The 24,538-nt window shown below is 48.7% G+C and overlaps 1 protein-coding gene across 1 annotated transcript in view; it reads right to left on the bottom strand.

Moving 5' to 3' along the window:
• Nucleotides 1–24,538, bottom strand: part of LOC149339413 (uncharacterized) — an 86,381-nt gene that overhangs the window by 52,392 nt on the left and 9,451 nt on the right. The gene's annotated exons all lie outside the window — the stretch shown is intronic.

Here is a 24,538-nt window from a genome sequence, read left to right as displayed (position 1 = left end):
CAGTTTTGTGCGAGGTCTAGAAGTGAATAAGAAAAAAATAGCGAATTCTTATGGCTGTAGCTCAACGCTACGCCCTTGGAATGAGTGCATTTGATAGATAATCATATTCAAATCACCCTGCGTTCGATACCTGTTCATGCTGGGACCGCGGGAAAAGAGTTGGTTCATCAACAGGCCCGTGAAATCAACATCCGGGCGCCTTTGAAACCCTTGCTAAATCCAGTGTCAGTGGATCAGCGGAAGACGCCGCAACATAAAAAAAGCAAATAGCTGAAGACTACGAGAACACCTGGGATAAACGAACAATTTTACCCTAACCTCACTAGTCACTGAACCCGGAACTAGCAGACGTCCATCGCAAAGTTCGAACTAACGCTCTCCTCACCTCACTGATACAGTACAAATTCGGATGTCTTGACGCTGCTCTCTCTCCCAACTGCCCAGAGACCAAGGCAGATACAGAATACATTCTCGACTTATGTAACACTGCCCTTGCCTCTCCTTATTTCCTTTACTCTCCCCCTCCTTCCTGGAGTGCTTGGTTCACCTTACTTTACACAGATTCAGAGCTTAAGGGCTGCCGTAAGTGCTTCGCTACGTGGTTAAGAAACAAACCACCGTTGCCTATTTACTTTTGGCAAATACGGCACTATCAGCAGGACATGAAACGCGAACAATACAACTGAACCACGAGCAGCAAAATAAGAAGCTCTTACCCAGAGTAAGACTAACACTAGAAGAAGGTAATTTCGCTTCGAAACCGCGAGGGCTCTCTCCAGTAGCTAATATGTTGGTGTTTTTGTGTTGGCAGTTCATTTTCTTGTTCGCGTTTTATTCGTTGCTGACAGCACATGAACGCATAGAAGAGCCGAAACATTAGTCCCAAACACTAGTTCAGAAGTAAAAAGTCTGCAGGTTCTGCTAACACACATCACAGGCACATATCTTTCTTGCAGTATGCGCAGGAAATGGAAATATCAAGGTAGTTCAGGAAAAGGGTACAGGCTGTACACTGGGCATATCCTGCTTTGCCGCGCTTTGAGCTGTTCTTAGATGGCACCCACATGACACCAAGAAGGGTTATTTGTATCTTAAAAACCACTCAGCAAAATCTGTCACATTGTTGGATCGCGGCGAGTCCTCATACTACTGCAGGCGCAAGGGCGCAGCGGTTATGCGATGAGGCACTGTACTGGCAGGTGACTGTTACAAACACAGCCGCCGGTGGTGTTTTGTGAGACCCAGGTTGCTCTTCCCGAGCTGTATCGAGAAGGCCTAGCTGCCGCAAGCCACATTTTTGCACTCATAGTTTTTCGGGCCGCTGTATGTTTCGCACGTTGGCCTGCTGTTGTCTGAGTAATTTTTGTTTTTACTGACTCATTCTTCATCCGGCGTCTGCCTCCTCTCCCCTAAAAGTGGAAAGGGGCAGGGGGAGAGGAAGACGGTTAACAGGTGGCAGGTGGAAAGAGGCAAACCCTCCTGAACACCACCTAGCAGCTGGAGGCTACACACAGACGCTGACAACGCCGGACAGTTTTCGCCTTCGTGGCCGCCCTTAAAATACAGTCCTCAGTGGACTATACCGTCGCATTCCACGATGCCACAAAATGGGACGCGTGGTTCCCGCCCTCTCGGCTTTACTGTATATTTCTATGCAGGCGGTTTGTCCAATCAGCCTGGCGCAGGGTCACCGGAAACTCCCGAAAGTTTCCCTTGCCCACCGTGTCTGCCATTGATCTCGAAGGAAGGCACCCTAGCTCTTCATTTGGGCAGTGACAGACCTAAGAGAAGTCTATGAATGCACAGGGCGAACCCAGCGGTTCGATCTCAGCCATTTCGTTAGAAGTGACGCCAGAAGTGATGACACTAGCAGACACCGGCAAGTAAAGGCACACGGCATATACACATACTGGCCAATAGAAGCAGACGTAACAAGGTTACTCTGCCAATGACCCGGCCAATGACCCGGCCACTGGACGGGGTACCGCCCTTGCCTTTATGTATAAGGCCACCAACCTGTACCTAATTACGCAATCCCACCGAAGCCCCGTGATTGGATCATGTAGGTGTCTACTCGCGTCCGGATATGACGCCGTCACAACCTGGCAATCGTTTTCAGAGCAGCCACCAAGATTGCAGCATGTAGCCTCCCATGAAATGGCGCGCATTCGAACGCGCTTAGCCACAAGTATGGTGGTTACTATGAAGTTTAACTGGGTTAAATATTAGCATGCTTATGCGGTTAAAGTAAAACATCTTGAACTGTGACTCGCTCCGGCTGAATGTATCTTCTGCAAGGGGCATTGGGTGACTGGCCCTTTCATGAGTTCTGCTGCCCCATGAAAAACTCATGGGGCCCAGGCAACCCCATGACTCCGCCCGTTCCCTGGCCGACCTGGAGCAACTGATCACGCGACCTGGCTTGCATGATCACGTCACTTCCCCCTTCCGTTTCCTGTGCCTGGTGCACGACTACGCGGGAAACGCTGTAATAAATTGTCCTTTCTCTATAGCTGGCAGGATACGCAACACCATTCCCGATGACCACGTTGTAACCACGTCACGTGACCATGTGGAGTCATCACTTGTCCAGCGTGGCAGGTGACCAACACCTGTTAACTGCATAGTTGCCATATTCGTGGGTGTAATCAAATACAAATTGCACATGGCGACACACACACACACACACACACACACACACACACACACACACACACACACACACACACACACACACACACACACACACACACACACACACACACACACACACACACACACACACACACACACGTACGCGCACACACGCGGACGCACACACACGCGCGCATATATATACCTATATTTGAATGGCTCCTTTCACTCGAGGGAACCTATCGCACGTACTGGTGGAAAGAAAATAGCATGAATTTGTCTCGTATGTTACAGGTGTGCATATTATCACAGAGGTTATCATATCAGCACACTTTCAGCCCCAAACTTAAAAGGATCCAAAAAGCGTCTGAGCCCACTTGTGACGCTAAGACAATTGTAATTTCGAGCTTGGGCTGCCTGTCCACTAAAAGCCTCGTTCTCCACAAAATCTGGTTTCGGCTTTGTGAGCGCAAAACATGGGCATGGCTCCGGCAGGTGGTCCCCAGAGAGCAACCTTGAGGGCAGGCGGGCCACCTAGGCCACGTGACCTTGCGGCATCGTCACAACCTGCCCACCGGATAGTGACCTAACTCTCCCTCGTGGCAGGTGGCAGTTAAATTAATGATTTGTCGCTCGGGAAGAGCAACCCGAGCTGCACAAGGCCCACTGCTGGGAGCACCTGCCATCGCAAGGTAATGGCGCATCGCTTAACCGCTGCACCACTGCGCCGGGAGGGGTATGAGGGCTAAAGTAGAGAATGACCTTCTGCACATATGGAAATTAACCCGTTACGCCATCGCGTCATGAGCTAAGACGAAGCTTAAGTGTACCCTCCAATTTTTTCCTCCTGCGCCTTCCTTTAAATCGGAAGCATGTGGACTCGACAAAGTAACCAAGTGTTTCATCAGCCACACTCATCGGAGCCTGTTCTGAATTTTTGCAGATTTTACAACTTAGGCGAAATGTCTGAACTGCTGAACTCAAACCACCAGGAGAAACCCCCCGCTGCTGTGGCTGAATTTTGGAGGCATCATCGGACGGTATTACAGACTGCACAATTTCAAAGAGAGTTTGTTAACTGGTGTTTGGCGCGTATTCTTTTCGCATTTTTTATATTATGTGTCACAGCCAGAGAGTGTAACGATATACTACTGGCTGAACCGAATAAATGCAGGTCAGTACGATTGCCTGTATTCTCAGAAGGACAGGATGCCAGCAACACATTTCCGGTAACTACAATTCATTTGTGAGGTAGATGAGAAATAAATATAGCGAAGGCACATTAAAAAAAGGCCTTTGAATACACACGAAATTATGCGCACAAGGAAGCCATTCTTGAGGCATAAACATACGCATGAAATACTTTTTGAACTCGTTAACAATAGCTGCTGTGTCATTGGATCAGAGCCTAATGCTGTTAACTTCTTGTGGGTCTTCGGGTAATTAGGATTCTGGTGATGCTACAAAGCCATTACTAGTACGCCCATATTCGAATCTGGAGGGCCAGGAACTCTTGAAAAAGCCGATAAGGCATGCAGATTACTGCTGAAACAGTTTATAGGTTACATGCGTCTCATCATCATCATGATCCTCATCATCAGCCCGACTACGCCCACTTCAGGACAAAGGCTTGTCCCATATTTCTCCAATTAACCCTGTCCTGTGCCAGCTGTGGCCACCCTCTCCACGCAAACTTCTTAATCTCACCCGTCAACCTAACTCTTGCGCACCTTGCTACGCTTGCCCTCCGTGAGGAGATCTAACTAGTAAATTTCGAGCTTTGGTATGTTAACCTGTCACAACACAGAAAACATCCTCTCTCGCAGCACTCCAACCGCTATAAAAACGTGCCGCAGGTAGTCACAAGCCGTTTCAGATGACGTCGGTCAACTTGCTTAGAACCGCGACCTATAGACGTGTGTCGACGAAGCAGATAGGATGTCGGAGCGAGACAAAAGAACCCCTGCCGCCATGATTGGTTCTGCCGTCCCGAGCGTGACGTGTCTGCATCACTCGCGGGACAGCTTCGATTTCTCGAACGCCGTCCAGCCGTGCCAGGCGACCTCAGCGCCATCTCTTAGGGAGGACGTCTCGCGAGACTGCGTCGTGCGGAGCCAGCGGCGGCTCGCGGCCAAGGCCCGGCGGCGTCCTCCGTGTGAGGTCCCCCAAGGTCAGGCGCGTGGCATCGTTTCACGGCCCCGGCTGTCTGGGCGAAGATTTGATGCGTGTCAGCTGGCGCCGGCAGCACGGTAATGAATCAAACCCAATCGGACGCCGACCGACCCGCTTCGCACTGCCCCCTGGAACAAAGGATCGTAAAAGACTCTGCCGCAGTGTAGGTGCGCCCGATGCTTCCCGGTGCAGACGCCGAGCTCGGCTTTGGCCGTGCTTCGCTTTTGGCAGCGATGCGCGCTCTGTACGGGTGATTTTCGTGATAGAAGGAGGCTGTGACTTAAAGGAAAACTGCATAGGTTTTAGAAATCAGCGAGCTTCGAATGTGTTAAACTTGCAGGTAAAGCATGCGAAGTCTTTGTGGGCTAGCACTTGAAATAGTGAAGTAATCGCCGATCAAAACCCGGACGCCCTTCAAGCTTCTCCGCAACGCACAACGCCAAGTGGGGGGCGCGTGATGACGTCATCGAAGGTATCGGTACATTTCAAACGCACGAACGCCTGCTTTGAAGGAATAAGACCAACGCTACCGACGGCAAACCCAGCCGAGAGTTGTTTGGCAGCGTCTAACGAGTCAGGGCAGGGTGTGGCTGACGACAGCGGTAATTTGTAATCATACTTTCCATGACGTCACGTTGAGCTTCTCTGCATTTCTCCGGTGCACTGGGGAGAAGCGCAAAGTTCATTCGTCGATTACGTCACTATTTAAATGCTAGTGCAAAAACACTCGGCATGCTTCACCTACGGCCTATATAGATTTGAATCCTTGAATATCGCGAAATTATCAAAAAAGAAAGGCAAGCTCGTTTCTTGTGCACCCTGTACGTACTATGCGTTATCAACAGCCACTTTACTAGCAGTCACGTGAAGAGAGCGATGACAGGTTCCCTGTATCACCTGTTAAAGGTGCACACACTGCTTGCGCGCACCTCCGGGCTAAATCCGGGCTGCTGCGAATGCGAACAGTGTGGTTCAACATAGAGACGCTGCATATGATTAAAAAGCAAACTGCTTTTGCTCCGCTCTCACTGGCAACCAAGAAGGAATTGTCTAGCCGCTTCTTACAGAACAAACCGTACAAGCCTGCCTCGAAGAATATTAGGCCAGACACGTGAAGCAGACACGGTATTCGTAAACTGAGAAACGCTCAGCACGAAATTTATGCTGAGGTTCTGGAGGCTGGTCATATTTACGGCGCAAGGCGACAGGAGATTCCTGCATCCACTTGCGACTGCGGCTCAGAGGCTCTGCTCTCCGTCTGCCGAGAATTAGTAGGCCGCGCACCATCGACATCGGCCGCGGCGGTTTTACTCCTTGCTGCAAAGTGCAAAACGCCCGTGTACCGAGATGCGGAGAGTGTTCAAAACCCTAGGTGACTGAAACCCGGAGCCCTACACTGCGGTGTGCCTCATAGACGTTAGTGTAACTCTAGAAACTAAGAGTCCGTTAATCACTTGATTGCGCTTTGCTTCAGTGTCCTAACAGTTTGTAACGATGTTGGACGTTCTCCCCTTGAAGCATTTTTGTCGCAGATTCAGGGCTTAGATAGTTTGATATGGTTTATGAGGTTTAACGTCCCAAAGCGACTCAGGCTATGAGAGACGTCGTAGTGGAGGGCTCCGGATATTTTCCATCACCTGGGGTTCTTTAAAGAGCACTGACATCGCACAGTAGACGGGCCTCTAGCATTCCACGCCCATCGAAATGCGACCGCCGCGGCCTGGATCGAACCCGCGTCTTCCGCGTCGGCAGCCGAGCACCGTAACCACTGAGCCACCGCAGTGGTTGTGTATCTTTTAAAGGACCCGTGATTTTGTGATCAGTTGCATAACTTTCCAATATATCTTCATGCAGAATTTTTTTTTTTTTTTAGCATGGTCGTTTGAGCTTGCACTGCTCAATATTTACCGTTGGCTTGCTTTGAAGCCTGTATGTTTATGTAGTGTTTTTATATAGCTGCACTGCTAGGAAACACAGCCTTAACTTTCTCATTCTTGAGTAGCTCATTGCTCAAACATATACTGCAGTTCTTGAGTTAAGGCAACCGCTACTGTCTTGTAGCTGAGTGGATTTTTCTTCGGTAAGCCTGGCTCTTTCAAGACATTTGCGCAAGCAAACGCACTCCTGTCACCCTACCCTGTCCTATTTCGCACTCGGGCTCACCCAGGCTCGAGGCTCGCAAAAATGCGCCCACTTTGATGGCTATCCCAACAACCCACGCATTTGCCCCAAAACTTCTAGCTCCCTTTTTTCTTCGCTCTTCCACCACCCTTTCCTAGCCTTATCTTCACAGGAGTGGCAGGCTTCTCATCAGTCAGTTGGATTAGAACGATTCCTTAGCCCACTGGTTATCCATGCAAAAGATCAAACAAAGTCAATGGATTAGGCCCGTGATCTGCACCCTACTTAACCAAACCTTGCACCAACGATTTCCCCAGTCAAAAGGCAGAATTCTTGTGAACTGAGATTCTTTTTATCTCTCGCAGAACTTCTCCCCGCTTCGTACATACCAAACTATTGATCATGTAGATCTAACTGTAGAGGTTAATCGGAATTGTCAGTCATTCCGTACCACACAGGAAAACCAAGCGAATCCCGAACACTCCCCTCCCCCTTCAGTTTCAATGCGGGAATGCAGCTTGCGCAGGAATTCCGCCGTCACGCTTTCGAAGTAGTTGCGCGCTGCTCCGCAAGACACCGCAGTCCGGAGTCGACAAGGCACGCAGACGCGTTGCCTGCCCCGAAAAGGAGCCCCTGTGAACTCTCCACATCTTGACACAAATAGCGCCGTCTCCGCTGGGCGGGGCAGTGGCGGCGTTCGCTAATTAATTATTCGGTGGCCCCCTGTTTAACGAACGGCCTGTCAGCCCGCGCCGAGCAGTGACGCCCCCAGCATTCATCACGGGCGGCCATCGCTAAGCGAGCCGGACGCGTGCCCTGAGCACACACTTCTCCACGTCCCTAGACATCGCGAGGGACGGTCTCTCACCGATTAGTGGGCTGTGTCCCGAGACCCTGATAAAGTGCTCCGCCGTGTATAAATACCGCGGCGGCAGGACCCGTGCCCTACTGCACCGATGGCCGCTGCGCCCGAGTTCGGCCGACGCGTGCCATCGTGCATGCATGCAACAACGACGGCCCGGGGGACCGAGCGCTCGGATTCACAGCGCGGCAGAGGCATGTGGGTCATCGCAGGCTCGACCACCAGCCACGAAGCAGTGCGGTTTTGAGGCGCGAAAAGAAAGACTTTGAACACGCGAGCGAGAGCACACTTTGGAAGTGGGTCGAATGATGAGTTCGATGCGACGCCGAGGCAGCAGCAGCGTTTCTGAGCCTGTGTGTGTGCACTGTCTCGATCGACCGCTCCGCGGGCATTTGGTTCGTGCATTTCTTTGCGTGTGTGCGCGTGTTTGCGTGTGCGCGTACTAAGAGCCGGAATGAGACCGGTTCCGCATAATCTTCGGGCTTGATCGAAGGACTGCCGCATCACTTCTGCGTTGAATGACACGCCAGCGGATGTCCTTAGGTGGCGTTCCTGCGATATAACGCGTGAAATAAAGAGCAAGTTCAGATAGGTCTAATGGAGGTTCCCACTTCTTTCGACATCGTTTGGCGCTGCCGATTCATCACTGACCCCCATCTACTGATAATCTATAAGGCAGCCTGAAAAAAATGGAAGCCGTAGTCTTTTCGAAAGCCTTCTCCGACGTGAATGAGTGACAGTAATACACCTCAACCCTTAACCCCTCCTCCCCTCCCCCAATCCAATCCAGTGAGAGCGCAGGCTCCTAGGTTACCTATGTGGCCATGCTGGCATGCCTCCAAGGCTCAAGTCCATAGTTCAAGGCTCAAGGGTCAAGTTTCAAAGCTGATGCGCCAAGCTTCAAAACGCACCAGAGCTTTGAAGTGGAAAGAAGTGTGCCACTCTTCAATGCTCAGGTGCCAAGCTTCAAGGCGCCCGTGAGCTTTAGGGAAGCAGACTTGCTACCGGCTCAGGGGCCAAGGCGCACGTGAGCTTTGAGGTGGGAGGAGGTGTGCCACTCTTCAAGGCTCAGGTTAGATGCAAAAACGCTCATATCCGCATGAAGAACACCCCCTACACTGCCTGCGTGGATAAGTTCTCAATGGCCATTCGGTGACAGCTGGAGTTATCGGTCAAGGCATACATGCGATGCCGAAGCCGCTTGGCTGAGGTAAAGTTTCCTGCACAGCTATCGCAGTGAAGCTATTATATCGGAAAATAATCTATAATTACACTTTGTTAAGCGAGTCGATTTCGTGGTCTGGTGCATTTTAGTGTAGTCTGTGATCACTTGTAATCCAACGCAGATTAGATAGCAGGCCCCACTGCACATGAAAGGTCATGAACGCAGAGCTGACGCCATATAGACCGGCTAAGGCTTGCAGCGCAGGACTAAGGTCTGATCAAAGCCTTGTTTCAAGCCGATCACAGCAGTATCGGACAAAATCAGATAGCACGAAAATCCTCACGCAGGTACCAGAGCATTCCACACAAGTCCACAGACATCAGCTCGTTTACGTTCCGTCGTGAACTGCATGCCAACGCAAAGGGGCATTTGTCTACACCTCCGGGCGGGGGAAGGTAATAGCGTCCGAGGCCATTGCCCCAATGGGAACAGAGCAGCTTGGGGGGAGACCATGAGTAAGCGTCCTTGGCGGGTCCCACAGGCGGAGAAGGCAAAGAGCAAAGCAAAGCGACTCGCGGGTAACACACTGGCTCGCATTCAACCCGTTCCTCATGGACAAAGACCATCGTCTCCCCTCCGTGGCGGAGAAGAAGGGGTGGTTCGGCTTTCGGCAGCGCCGCTCTCCATGGGTGCTCCAGTTGCTTTCTCAGCCCCGTGCGCGGCCAGCATGTCGGACACGCACTCGCGCGCGGAGGAGAGTCGCCATGGTGGGAAGATGAAGAGAGTGGTGTCCCCGAACGCCACCCCACCGGGGACGACACACGCGTGCGCAACGTGCGCCGTCGCCTTCTCAAGTTCAGTGACCGCGTGTCGCATCACGGATCGGCCGCCAAGAGGAACAGGCAACCGGACCCTGCAGTACTCATGCGGTGCGTCGTTTCGCCAGCGGGCATCCCGGGTTTGTGAAAGCGCAAGCGAATGTCGTTATTATGGTGATGGAGAGCCCCTCCCCCCCCCTCGCGACATGCTCGCGCTAAGCCTATGCCGAGGAGTTCGGTGTGTGTGTTTTTTCTTCGATGCGTACTGCGCGTTTTCTGTCGTAGTTCTTCGGGGATAAGTAAGATGAAGTCGTTTGCGGGTTCCCTTTCGCTGGTCTCCTACCGCTCAAAGAAATTGTTCCTTATCTGTAGTCAAAGAAATTACTCCCTTAGCGTTCTGCGAAATGCGAAGAAATAGGAGGCAACTTCTCTGTCCTTGTATAGCCTTCTCGCTATCTATGCGTTTTCATCAGTGTCCCCGTGTTACTTTTATTTTCCCACGAAGGACATGCCCATAAAGAGGTGGTTTCGCAATATCTCCTTTTTCGATGGCGCGTTCCGCTGCCGCCCGAGAACCCTGTCTGTCACAAATTAGAAAAGAAAAGCTTGGGCTTATGCCCTCTTGTTTTTTTTTTTTCTCGTGCATGCTGCTATGTACACGCACATTCATATAAGAAAGAAATAGTAAAAGGAATAAGTATGGTGGCAGGGAAAGTACACGCTACAAAACATACGGAATTCTCCCCATGCCATCGAACCCGAAGACGTGAAGCTGAACTTAGCATCCTTGTATTCGAGCCGACGTCATAAGCCGTGTGGCGGTCCCTTTGTCCGTTGAGAGACAATGGCTTCTCACAGTTTCGTAATGTTCACTGGTCTATAACGTAACAGCAGCATTTTTCTTCCATCTTTTTTCTCAAAGGTGTCCCATACATTACGTCCTTTCTGTGTTCTCGCTTTAGCCCCCCCCCCCCCCCCCCCCCCCCCCCCCTTTCGCACGTTAGCAGTGAAGGCTTTGCGGACAACTCCTTTCTGAGAAGTCGCGGACCACCTTTCGTCGGGTGTTGCAATCCCGGTAGTGGGCGCACATTTGTTGGCCTTGCCCATGCCGGAAAAGGAGGCAAGGCGCCGAATAGCAGCCAGGGCAGGTCCGCCCCATTTTTCCAATGCCGCCCGGCACGCCGAGTTCTGGGAAAGCCGCGAAGGTTTCCACAATGGTCCTCACACACTTCGTCGCTCCATTTGCTGGCGTAATCGGCGGACCGCCCCTGTAATGTCACGACGTGCGGCTCCAAGCTGTCTCGCGTCCCTTGACCGTGACCTTTGTAGTGTACTGAAGTGTTCGTGCACGACGTGAATGAGAGACTATTGTCCGCTGCACAAAGCACGCTGTACTCTGGGCGCCTTCAACGCCACACTTGGGCGTAGACGATATTTGGATCCTTCTGAGTTCGGCGTTGAAATAGTGCTGATATGATTACCTGCGTGATAATAAGCCCACCTGTAAGATATGAGTTATATCCGTGCTGTTTGCTTTCCACCAGTACATGCAACATATTCCTTCGAGTGAGAGGAGCCATTCGAGTGTGTGCGTGTGTGTGTGTGTGTGTGCGCGTGTGTGTGTGTGTGTGTGTGTGTGTGTGTGTGTGTGTGTGTGTGTGTGTGTGTGTGTGTGTGTGTGTGTGTGTGTGTGTGTGTGTGTGTGTGTGTGTGTGTGTGTGTGTGTGTGTGTGTTTTACTTCAAAACGTTTTACTTCAACTGCACTAGCATGTTGATGTTTAGCCCACTTAAGCTTCATAATAGCCACTATACTTGTGGCTAAGCGCGTTCAGATGCGCGCCATTACATGAGAGGCTGCGTGCTGCGATCTTGGTGGGCTCTCAGAAAACGATTGCCAGGTTGTGTCAACGTCTTATCCGGATGCGAGTAGACACCTACATGATCCAGTCACTGGGGTCTGTGGGATTCCGTAATTAGGCCCAGGTTGCTGGCCTTATATATACAGGTGATGGTTGGGACTCGGTCCAGTGGCCTGGTCATTGGGAGACTAACCTTGTTATGTCTGCTTCTATTGGCCAGTGTATGTGAATGTGCCTATAGGCCCACATGCCGGTCTCTGCTCCAGTGTTAATACTGGCGTCACTTCTAACGAAATGACTGAGAGCGAGCCGCTGGGTTCACCCTGTTCATTCATAGACTTCCCACAGGCGTGTCACTGTCCAAGTGAAGAGCTAGGGTGCCTTCCTTCCGGATCAATGGCAGACACTCTGGGAAAGGGAAACTTCCGGGAGTTTCTGGTGAACCTCTGCCAGGCTGATTGGAGACACCGTCTGCATAGAAGTATACAGTAAAGCCGAGAGGGCGGTAACAACGCGTCCCATTTTTTGGCATCGTGGAATGCGACGGTGGAGTCCACTAAGGACTGTATTTTGTTTTTTTATATATATATAATACGATAGGGAGGCCACGAAGGCGAAAACTGTCCGGCGTTTTCGGCGTGTAGCCTCCACCTGCTAGGTGGTGTTTAGGAGGGTTTGCCTCTTTCCACCTGCCACCTATTAACCGTCTCCCTTTCCCTGTACTTCTCTCCACTTGTAAAGGAGGGGAGGGAGACGCTGGATGAAGAATGAGTCAGCAAAAACAGAAATGACTATGAAGAAAGTGACTCGGACAATATAGCAGGCCTACCTGCGATATATACAGCCTCCCGACAAACTATGAGTGCAAAAATGGGACTTGTGGGATCTATTACTTCTCGATACAGCTCGGGAAGAGCAACCTGGGTCTCACAAACCACCCACACGTGGCTGTGTTTGTAAAAGCCACCTGCCAGTACAGCGCCTCATCGCATAACCGCTGAGCCCTTGAGCCGGCAGTGGCATGAGGACTCGCCGCGGTGTAACGTGACACATTTTGCTTCGTTGCGCAGTCTTAATTGGAATAGATTGAGGAGTGAAAGACAATGGATTCATAATTCGAATAGAATCAGAACTGGAATAGATTAGCGAGTGAAATAAGAATACTACCGCATTTGCTCTGCATCAGTCCAATTTATTCCCCCAATTTTTTTTTTGTTTCAATGAATATCTCGTTTTCAACGTTTAGTTCGTTTTATTGTGGAGTGATGAAGAGAGGCAGTCACCAATATACAAAAAAAAGTCCGCACTACTTTGTACAACAACGCAAGGAAAAGAAAAGGGGACATGCAGTACTAGCGCGAAATTACGTTTGTGAGTCGCATCTCCTTGATACGCTTTCTTTTTTTTTTTTTTGGGGGGTATGACATTTCCGTCGTGTAATCGATGCCTCGTAGCATTTTATTTTTTTGTTCTTGAGATACAAATAAACCCTTTTTGATGTCATATGGGTGGCATCTAAGAACAACTTAAAGCGCGGCAAAGCAGTATATGCCCAATGTACAGCCTGTACCCTATTCCTGCAGTATACCTTGACACTTCCGTTTGCTGCGCATACTGAAAGATAGATATGCGGGTCTGACGCACGTTAGCAGAACCTGCAAACTCTGTGTTTCTAAACTAGCGTTTAGGACTAATGTTTCGGCTCTTTTATACGTTCATGAACTGTCAGCAACGAATAAAACGCGAACAAGAAAATGAGGTGCCAACACAAAAACACCAACATATTAGCTCCTGGAGAGTCCTCGCGCTTTCGAAGTGAAATTACCCTCTTTTTGGGTTTAACCTTTCTGTGTCTAAGAGCTTCTTATATTGCTGTTCATGACTCAGTTGTCTTGTTTGCGTTTCATGTCCTGCTGACAGTATCGTATTTGCCAAAAGTAAATGGGCAACGGTGGTTTGTTTCTTAACCACGCAGCGAAGCACTTATGGCGGCCCTTAAGCTCTAAATCTGTGTAAAGTACACGGTGAACCTTTTTCCTCACGTTCTGAGACCTTTCGTTCTTTAGGGATGCCGTAAAGGCTCCGTTATATGGTAGAGAATCAAAAACCTGTTGCTCGGTTACTTTCGGCAAAGGGGGTATACGTACTCCGAGGGGCTGACGGTAGAGGGATCGTGCGCTCAGCGCGGGTCAAAGACTACAAAGACAACTAGACGAAGATAGCATGTCTACAAAGTAGCGTAGCCTGCAAACGCGACCCTCAGAAGTCGCGTGACATATATAGGTGCAACACGTGTGCGTCACAGCCGTGCCATCTGAGCTGCTGATGAGCCATACCCTTATGAGGGCGGATCACTACCCAAGTGGACGACAAATGTGAGTGAAGAGTACCAAAGCCGTTACCCGCGCGCAAACATATATCGTTTTAGAAGGCGACGCAGGCGAACAGCTTTCAGAAGGCGATGCGGACTGGATGGAAACGCGGTAGATTAATCACGGGTTGAAGTAAAAGTGAGAAAGGCGACCACAGTAATGATCACGACAATGACAAGATAAAAGCAAGATAGAGGCATCGTTTGTGATGGAACGACGGCGGAGGAGGACTCAATGCGTTGACCAAGTGATTTCATCTCGCTTAGCTCTGGTTCTCGGCGTTGAAACAAGCGCCGAAAGTCGGCGTTGAGATCGTTATTGCTCACGTAAAGCAGTGCCAGCAGTCTTCAGCGTTATGCTGTCTTAGCCTTCAAGTTATTATGCTATATTATGTGTTAGTGTATTACACAATGTAATGCACTTTACTGCACTGCAACGCAGAAGTCTGTGCCGTGGACACACTACTATCTTAAAGAGCATTTCTTACTCCTCTTTCTCAAATTCACTCTGACAGCCATGAAAGTGTTTGACATTACTAGTACAATTCTTCTGTTACCAAATCAATACTTTTAAAAGCATCACTCGAGCCTGGCAGGCTCGTAGTGATGCTGTGTTTGCCGTCTCTTTATTCTGATTAAGGAAAACACCAGTACATCGTTGCATAACTCGGTGCTATAATACATACTCTGGGAAAGTCAGTGAGGAGAGCGAAAGACTTCATCGTATAAGAGACGGGGCTCGGCGCATATTTTTATCTCAGCAGTGTAACTATTCTTAAGCCATGCTGTGCAAATTATATTATAAAACAGGGGCTGGTCGGGCTGGCGTGGTATCATTTTAAACACGTTATGCTTAATATGAACAACTCAAACTTCCCTGGCAACTGAATATTGAGATCGTAGTCTTGCTGCTTTGCCTTATTCCGTAATTAGCTTGAGCTGTTCTTCCTGGGGCTTTGTTGCCTACTGTACAAATTACCGCTATGTTCCGGCTTTCCTGCGGTACATGAAAACTGCATTTCCGCTACCATCCCTTCTATGGACTTTACGCTCGCATCTAATTTCCGCATTCTCGTTGATTTGGTTGTAAAGGTATGCTGATCACGCCGAGTGTTTCTTGGGCCGGTGCGTTCATACATAGCTCAAGAGCATAACACAGTGCGTAAAACAAGTGGACAGCACAAGGCGCTGGACAAGCTCCTTGCGGTCTTATAGCCAACATTGTCAGCGTTTTGTCCTGTTCGCTTGCTTTTACCGTATTTTGGCGGTGTTTTATGTTAATGAGGTAATCACTCCCACATCACTGCAGCTTATAAAAAGAGGAGCACAAAGGAAGAAAACACGTACGACATGGACTTTCTGCTCGTCTTTTTTTTACGCTGCAGTGTAGTGGAAGCAAAGTAACCAACTTGCCCAGAAGCTCGTTTTACTAAAAGAGGCAATCACTGTCTCGTAGTTTTGTGTGGTCACTATCGTCGTACAAAAAGTACAGGAACTTCTGACTGACTGCACTTTGTAATGTATAGCGCGGATATAACGTGCTCTCGATCACAATTGGCACCAAGAGGCTGCTTTTAAACAGTAGAAAAAGAACTATGAAAAACTGACATCTGAGCTCCGTCCTTTCACATGAGAAAAAAAAAATAAGGGCGCAGTTATCACGGCGCACACTTTAAAGGCGCTCTCATATTTTTAAACTCTACGGAGATGCAAACGTTCTGAATAGACTACGTTTTCTTTTTTTTTTTTCTGAGAAAACGCTGAGCGAGTTTCATCCTTAAATAACAAAAACATCCAACCTTCTGTATGGCGCTTGATGGCCTGATTTGCTACGCGCCAACAACAACAAGTAACGGTCATGCATCTTGGATGTAAGAGGGGAATATTTTTTTTTTGTTCCCGTGATTGAACCGGATGAAGAAGCCGGAACGCCGCTGCCACAGAGATGGTGCCGGACGAACGGAGTTGTATAAGAATCAAAAGGCCTTCGCAAAAAGTGCCGGTCGCACAGATTTCTCGGTCACTTGAGCAGTGAGTCACGGATCGCAGCCGACTATAAGATAGCAGTGCAGGCGAACAAGGAAGTCTTGCTCTCGTTCTATACCCGGCCGCCCACCCGCAGCGTCGTTTACATAAGGTCACACGAGAGACGAGGTCAAGCAGAATTCGCCTTCACCGCTGTACCCACTAGCAGGCCCGCTGCTTATATTCACAGACACGAATACGCGTATCACGAATCTTACTAACGGTGCTATACAGCATATTCGACTAGCTTCCTCATGAGTGTATTGTTTAGGTTTGTTATAAAGCAGTTATGAGAAAAGGATTGTGAATACTTCCACTCGTGTTGCTTAGTGTCTCTTCTCCTTCAGTGATCTCATTACACTTTTTCGTGTCATGGTGCGTTCAGGCATACATATTTGCTGAGTGGCAAAGTATAGCATTACATGCACGCAGCGGTTCCCTTACACAACTTTCTTTAGACAGTGTATGGACTGTCCATCGACTTTTGTCTATAAGTCTATTGATTTTCTACAGACAAATCATGCAGACTAGTGTATAGACATTACATATCCCATATATAGTCTATAGACAATGCATAGGTTTATGACCATGCTCTTTCAGTCGACTTCTTTCTATAGACAGTCTATAGACTGTGAATAGACAAAAGGAAATATATACAAGAAGGAAATAGAGTCTGAGAAGTCTATAAACAGATTACAGTTCATCGTTATACAGGTTGTCGAGGAACAAAACGTCAAAATGCCGAAGAGTCAAATAAGGTTTTAATTGACTGCAGCTACCCAATCATTATTAGGGGCTGGCACAGTCCGAAATCAATCAAAGTAGCTCATTACAAGAAGGCGCAGCGCTTCATACGTGGTCCAAGGAAAGCAGAGAAAAGAACACCCCGTTTGAGTGATGTTCAGGCAACGTTGCTTTAATACGCCAGCATATACGTGTGGAGACAGCGCAACCAGTGCTACAATTAATAATCATCGTTCATTCGACCGAAGCGTCTCAGACACGTCCTTTGAATGGCCGTCGCCTTTTGGCATAGTCAATCTTCTGCACCCTTGTAATCGAACAGGAAGTTATCGCTTTCTATTATGTTGGGGAAAAAGACGGTAGAGTTTTAAAGTAGTTAAACTGAGTGGCTTGCTCATGATTTTGCCTTGCTGGGTCGTCGGCACATCTGGAGACGGTATTATTTAGACAGTGGTATCAGTTGGTGAATACTACGACCTTCAATGCACAGCGCGAGAATCTGTATATTAGTTCAATAGAAGTATTGATTGAAGAAGACGACAATGTGCAATGCACAGGGCGAGAGTGTGTTGCAGTTAAACACGAGGCGTGATCGGGTGCTGCGGCGATAACCTAGTGCTCTCGTGCAGTGGTCAGCTGTTCGCGCCGCCGCAGGTTCGAATCCAAGGCACGGCGAAGATCATTTTTATTATTAATAGTTTGGCCAAGGTCCCCCTCAAGGTCAAGCTTCGCACAAACTCGATGAGCCGGTTAGACCTCAATCGTAAAGTAATGCTTTCGCACTAAAACAGTGCAAACTGGATGAAACAGAAAAGGAGAAAATACACAACATGCGCTGTGGTGAGTTTTTCTTTTTTGGGGTTTCGTTCAGTACGCTCTGCTTTTTCAACGTTTTGAATTCGCACTAACTCGTTCGAACTTCTGCTTTATATCACTCTGTGTATAGAAGAAAGAGCAGCTTGAAAATTTCACAGTCCTAAATGTGTGGCCTGGTAGTCGCACGGACGCGGCCGGCTCTGCAGTTGCCCGGCATCATGTTGATGGAAATAGGCTGGGATAATGTTGATCATCACGAAATCAACAGTGCATGAAACAGTGTAATCAATCGGTGCATGAAATATTAGTAATTTCCGAAGAAATTTGGATAAGGTTCTTCCTTCCGGGTAAACAACGGCGCTGTCGGCGTCGTCACTGATGCAAAATGTCACAAACAAAAACTCACGCGGCCGCCCACTGGAATTTTATTTAGTCGTGCCAGGCACCCGTATTAAAGATACCGCTGCAATCCCTTCTCCTTTGGACAGGGCGAAGTGTCTGGCTATACCTTTCTTCAGCCTCGTAAACTGCCGCGGGAGCATTGTATGTTCAGTTCCTTTCACCTGCACGCGCCAGAACCGGAGCCAACGTGGAAGCGTTGGTGACAAACAACCTCAAATGCTGACATTCGGAGCACAGAAACTCGTTCAATATGGGGCTTGCTTTTTTTATGACAACGTGTTTCAGGTTTGTTCCCTTCTGTATCATAAAACGCTGTCATGAATCAGCTTGAGGGCCACTTTTTCAGTGCCGGACTGCGATGCTTCAGCGGGCGGTCGATGCCGAATAGCGGCGCACCGTCCTGTCGGCACCACTCACGAGTCACCTGCAGGCCAGTCTCCGCGCGTGGCATGCGCGACGGGACTTCGTTTCTTTTTCCTCCTTCTTTCCATCTTTTTCAGCGTGCTGCCTTTCCATGCGCGAAAGGAATGCATAATCGAGTCGCATATATCGCCCCGCTCGAAACTGCTGCGAAAGCAGGATGCGGATAACTGGAGCGGCTGAATGCGAATGTCCGCATCAAATCCATACGTGTGTCGGGACGACCCGGTCTGCACCTACGCGAGGTCACTTGAATAGTAAGCCAGTCGGCGAGGGTCAATTTGTTCTCTTCAATATCTGATTCCTACCTATTGATAGCACACCATTTCCTGCGAACAATTGCTGTTTGCAGTTTGTGTCGCATATTTAGAAACGTGAGCATTGTTGACTCTGTTTACGCGAAGCTGTTTGCGTCTGCTTTTGGGTAGTGAAGACGCGTAGAGCACCACGAAAGAAATAGGTTCATTCTCAGAGAGAGGCATCAGGTAGCTTAAAATGTGGAGAGAAACAGTGAGTGTGTATGGGAGCTGATATGAACGAGACAGGTTGTTATGTTTAGATAGACAGCGATTTGGCGTTCGCACTAATTCAGCGTCACGCGGCTTGAACTGTTTCTGGTCATCCGTCATACTGAAGGCTCAGAAATAGCTTATGAAACTAGCATCGAAAACGAGGGCTCGTATACCACATACGACAAGAAGATTCACGGATCCCAAGGCACTGCTGGTCCTTGCGTCATTGAAAACACCTGAAGTAGACCTCTCGTCTGCCTCTTTCATATCACCCTCTTACCGCCGTCTTCCACTGGGCCCAGCCCCACGTCAAATCAGCACTGCAAGACGTCGTTCGCGCACTCGACGAAGACGTCACACCGAGGAGCGTTGCCCCGCACACCAGGTGAGCGGCAGCCGCTCCAGGCGTAGTTGACGCACCACCTGTTCCTCCCCAGACCTTCCGCGCTTCTCGGCGAGGCCCAAGGGTGAAGCGGAAGCGCCTTCACTGACGCTTCGGCGATGACGCCCGTGTGTTACCGCGAACTTGAACGGTTCGTACGCATCCTTGACGGCAACGGGTGATGTACGGCCGCAACGGCGAAGAAAAAAGAAAAAGAAAAAAGATGCGCGCGCACTTCCACGTTTCCCTCCGCAGTTTCTGCCCGACGCCACCGCGCAACAGACCGCTAGCAGGGGCTCGCCTGTCGCCTCGTATACAGGCCTCGTCTGGTGAGGATATCGCAGGACGGAACGAGTCTGCGAACGAGTCCTGGCCCTCCTTTGGCGTACCGGAGTGCTCTCCACATCAGCCGAGATCATGGACCTCCTTACAATTCGCTAACTCCTTCGGGAAGACAAACGTGTGCGTGCGGCTGGTCTCTGATGCCGTGAAACGGCGTAATTATAAGGAGCAATCGCAACGAATTACAGTTAGGGTAGCCTAGTTGATTCCACGCTGGCAGCTAGCGTCTTTATATTCTACGCGTAGTCACGTGTGATTAGAACACCGAGCGGTAAAACATTAAATAACCGAACCACATTTGTTTCAATTTCATTTGTGTTCTCTCATGAAGGGGGCAACCTTTTTTATATTATTATCGTGATGGGCACCTTTCGGCTCATAGTCAGCAAACTCCGCTATATCTTTACACGAAATAACAGTGCTTCAAGTGCCCCCCCCCCCCTCCCCCGTTCCTTTTATTTTTTTCGTATACCGGCTTAGTGTCGTTGAGCAGCCGCAAAATGAGTGCAATCGCTACCCCATTATTAGCAAAAGCACGCCTCTGCTTTCGACCCCATAAATTACAGCCTATTTAATGTTAGGGTAAATGCTACCAGTCGACTTAAACCTAATAATGCCTTACAGAGCCCCTGCCAGAAATATGTAAAAGTACAAACCTTGTAAGTACCATTTTGTTTTGCGCTCTTTATCCTCGCCATCCAGTCGTATATATGCGTGAAAACATACCAGAGCTAGCATGCAGGCTATGTGAGCACCACTTTAAGGCTATTTCAACTCGTCTTCCGGAGTCAAACTCTTTTCGACGTGCACTGAAATGAGCTCCGTAAAAGACCTTCTTCTCAGCACTCTCTGTACAACAAGTAGAGGCTTTTAGAAGCTGGCGGCGAGTTTTCAGAGAGGATATGTGTCTTGTCGTAAATCAGCATAGACCCAAACGACTTTGGGAACTGCACAACAATTACGGCTCTTCTTTTGTGCCTATTCTTACGTCTATTCTTTGTGCTTACTTCTTTCGGTTTTATTTATTTTTATCACCGCAATGCGTTTGCGAGGGGTTTACGAGCTTGCAAGCGGACATAGCCACTATATGTTACATTTAGGCAGCCCTCGTTTAGCAGCACCCAGAAGGAATCCGTGGAAGAGTATTAGAAAAAAACAATAACAATTAGGCTTTGGATTTATGAGGGGGGGGGGGGGGGGGCAGGTTTTAAATTGAGGTCAATGGGTTGAGGTGGTCGAAACACCGATCCTCCTGCTCGCGATGAATGCCTTCCACACCCGGTCCTGTGTCTACAGGGCATGCGCTGTTTATTTAGACGCCCCACTCTTTACGTTTTTTTGCCGACCATGTCGTTGCGTCAGGGCATAGCTGGACAGCGCGTTATATATAGGTCGTTGAACCGTGTCCTTCCTTACCCTGCTTACTTTTTGTTCTTTTCTATTTTTTTTTCTTGAAGCTTTAGTGTTCTACAAACGCGCCCACGTACGCGCCCTTAGATCATTTTTTTTTATCCCTGTTTACCGGTTTCTTCGCAAGCGCAAGCAGGTCAAGCGCACGGACGATAGCCTCCGGCGGAAACACTCTCGTTGGGTGGCCGTGGTACAAGCCGTTAGCGCGGCGATAATGGCCGCGCTCAAGGCGGGTGCTCGCAGGAGCCAGGTTTCGCTGTAGCTTCCAAAACGGGTACAACGAGGTTGCGTCATGAAACTATGCCGGCTGGGCGATACATGCTGTTGATGTTTGCGTGTAACAGTATCTGACCTCCATCGAAACAAATTTCGGTCAGCGGTTTTTTACGGCTTGCACCACTGCGCCGGTTAAGTGTCTTTCCAGGCATCTCAACTCGTATACTCACCCTTTCTTCTTTCTTTTTGCAGAGACTTGTAGCGAGAGGGCTCTCTTGCGAGAACATAATTGCGAATATGTAACTGACCAGGGCTTACTCCTGCTCCCAAAGGCCTGCAAGATGGTTTGGATAGCTTCTGTAGCCTGATAGCAACTTGCAAACTTGAGCAAAATATGAGAACTGCCGGTTCTTCTGAAAAGCACCTAAGCTGACTACCCTCGACGGTACACATTAACTCACAAATATGCTACAGTGTTTAAAAAGAAACAGATCATTGTGTTTTGCCGCCGCGGTGGCTCAGCGGTTATGGTGCTCGGCTGCTGACCCAAAAGACGCGGGTTCGATCCCGGCCGCGGCGGCTAGAAATTCTTTGGAGGAGAAATTCTAGAGGCCCGTGTACTGTGCGATGTCAGTGCATGTTGAAGAACCCCAGGTGGTCGAAATTTCCGGAGCCCTCCACTACGGCGTCTTTCATAGCCTTAGTCGCTTTGGGACGTTAAACCCCACAAACCATAAACCAACCATTGTGTGTGTTTTTTTTGTGAGCTCTAGTAATGTTCAGAATCATTTAATGCAACCGTTATCAAATGCACGTCCAGAGCATTTTATTATTTTAACGCAAAATTGCTTCGTTTGTCAAATCTAGGGGAGGAGGAGGAGGAAAGAGAGGGAGGTTTACCGGAGAGACGGGACAAAGTAGAGGATGTGACAGTGAAGACGTAAAAATCAGCGCGTGACAATAAGGGTAGCGACTGAAGCTAGAGCATACTTAAATCGGCTACACCTGCTCGCTGTGCTTCAATCTTTGCGCCAATGTAGGACTCGAGGAGTGATTTTTTATCATTATTTAGCTGAAACAAACATTTCCGAAAATTCGTTCATTATGAAGCAAATGAGAAGTTTCGTCCAACTTTCTAGCAGTTATGTCCCAGTTTCTGAGCCTTCGAGTTGATGGCACGCCCGATTTGAGCTTCCTGAGTTTGACTACATTTATTGTCACGATTCAAGGTACGGCGAACGGACCGCCAATGGGCAGTAGTCTACCAGAGCTCGGAATTTATAAATTCTTAATTTTTCATGGATCAATCGGCATGAGTATTTCGTCAGTCACGTCGGCATGAGTAATACAACTAGCTCTTTTTTGCACCGAAGGGACTTAGTTGCATGTGTGCGATAGTGGAAAAAAAAAGGCTACAAAACCAAAATAACCACATGTGACCTGCGCGATTATGCATAAAAAAAAAACTTTTCCCTGCTCTGAGGATCACGCTTATAAAATACCGCTTTCCTAGGCACAAGTATGCAGCGGCAAGACGGGGTGGGGCATTCACATATGTCTGAAATAACATCAGAATTCCTTGAATTTAACCCGGTCCACGAATCTAGGTGACAATTGTTGAGAGTGAAAATCAAGCTTCGCGTTGTTCGAGAACATGAGGACATCTTGTTCAAACGCACAGACCGAAGAACACGAGAGATTTGTGAGGCATGCCACATAAGGACGAAAAACAAAACTGTGTGTCAGCAAGACGCTTGGCTTGGCGTACGTGACAAAGAATCGATATACTATCAGCAGCAAATCCAAAGCGAACAAGGGAATTGAAACACGAACAGCAAAATGAGAATATCTTAGCTTGGGAAAGCTGAATGCTAGCGCAGATTAATTTCACTTTGAATGCGTGAAGAGTGCCCAATACTGACTCTTTAGAAGGGTTGAACAACTTGGCTTACTTTCCTTTCCAGAAGCTTACATGTTTGTGTTTTTATATTCGCACCTCAGTTCTTTTGTTCGCGTTTCATTTGTTACTGATAGCACCTTGATTTGAGGTAGTAACACGGGCGTTTGGTTTTCGTGTTTTTGTTTGCTTGTCCGCTACCAAATTGTCCGTTCTCAATAAAAAATTGTTTTGAGTCACTGTTCCTGTGCATTTCTCCCTTACGTCCTCACGTTTAGCGTTGCTGCTTAACAATATATTACCAACTAGCCCGTCTAGCTATTGTGTTGAAGAAATAGCACATTTTATAGCTTCGGATTAGTGAGTGCAAAGCGCACTGACCTTTCTAATCTCACCGGCAGGAGCATTGGAACTTCTTATTTTATCATGCCATCTCAGTGAATACAAAGCAGATTGACTTTTCCTAAATGCATCGTTGCAGCATAAAAGAATTTTAACATTCAACTGTGCGAAATTCGAACTAGGTCGTTAAGTCTCAATGTGCCCTATTGAAAAACTTGAATCAAGGGTTTGCTTATGCACTATTTTTCAGTCACAAGTAGTGATTAACTGTTCGGGCTACTGATCTCAAGGCCGGTGATCTGATATGAAATCGCAAGTGAGAAGCGTACACTTGCTATAGTCGGATACAACTTAAGAACGAAGCGGCTTTTCCCCGACAAAGGAACCCCCCTCCAGTCAATGGCGATGACCGATTCTCATGACCCTGCTAGGGTGGCAATGCAGGGAGCGGTGCCACAATGGAGAGAAGGGTCTATCCCCGACTATGGAGGGAGGGGGCTATCACCTTTCATCTGCCACTCCGTGCATTGTCACGCTAGCCGGACGACGAGAATCGGCCGACGCTATTGGCTTAAAGGGGTTCCTTTGACGGGGAAAAGCCGCTGCGTTCTTGAGTTGTAGGCGACTATAGCACACTTTATTCGAAAAGCGGTTTTCTCTAATGATCCGCAACCTTTTCCCTGAACAGAGAACGCAAATTTTGGAGATGCCTGCAAGAAGCGGCGCGTTTTCGTCCGCAAAGCTTACGCGAGACTTACACACACCGAGATATACCTATTACATTAAGAGACGTCAGACTCCTCTACCTACCCAGCGCCCAACACCTTCAGGAAATTGTCCTTCGACCTGGACCTCGAAGAAGAACATTTTTTTTTCTTCCGACCTCGACATAGACAAGGCCCAGTGGATGGAAGGCGTGAACCGGTCCCTACCGGACACTAGATAAGATGTTGTGGGATTGTCTGCTCTCACGCATCAATAGTGCTCCGAGCCCGTAAGCAAGAGCCCCAGTGGTTTTGATGTTAGA

The sequence above is a fragment of the Amblyomma mixtum genome, chromosome 6 (genome assembly GCF_055824585.1).
Source record: "Amblyomma mixtum isolate Tamu chromosome 6, ASM5582458v1, whole genome shotgun sequence".
NCBI lineage: Eukaryota > Metazoa > Arthropoda > Arachnida > Ixodida > Ixodidae > Amblyomma > Amblyomma mixtum.
This window is presented reverse-complemented; position numbering and strand designations above follow the sequence as displayed.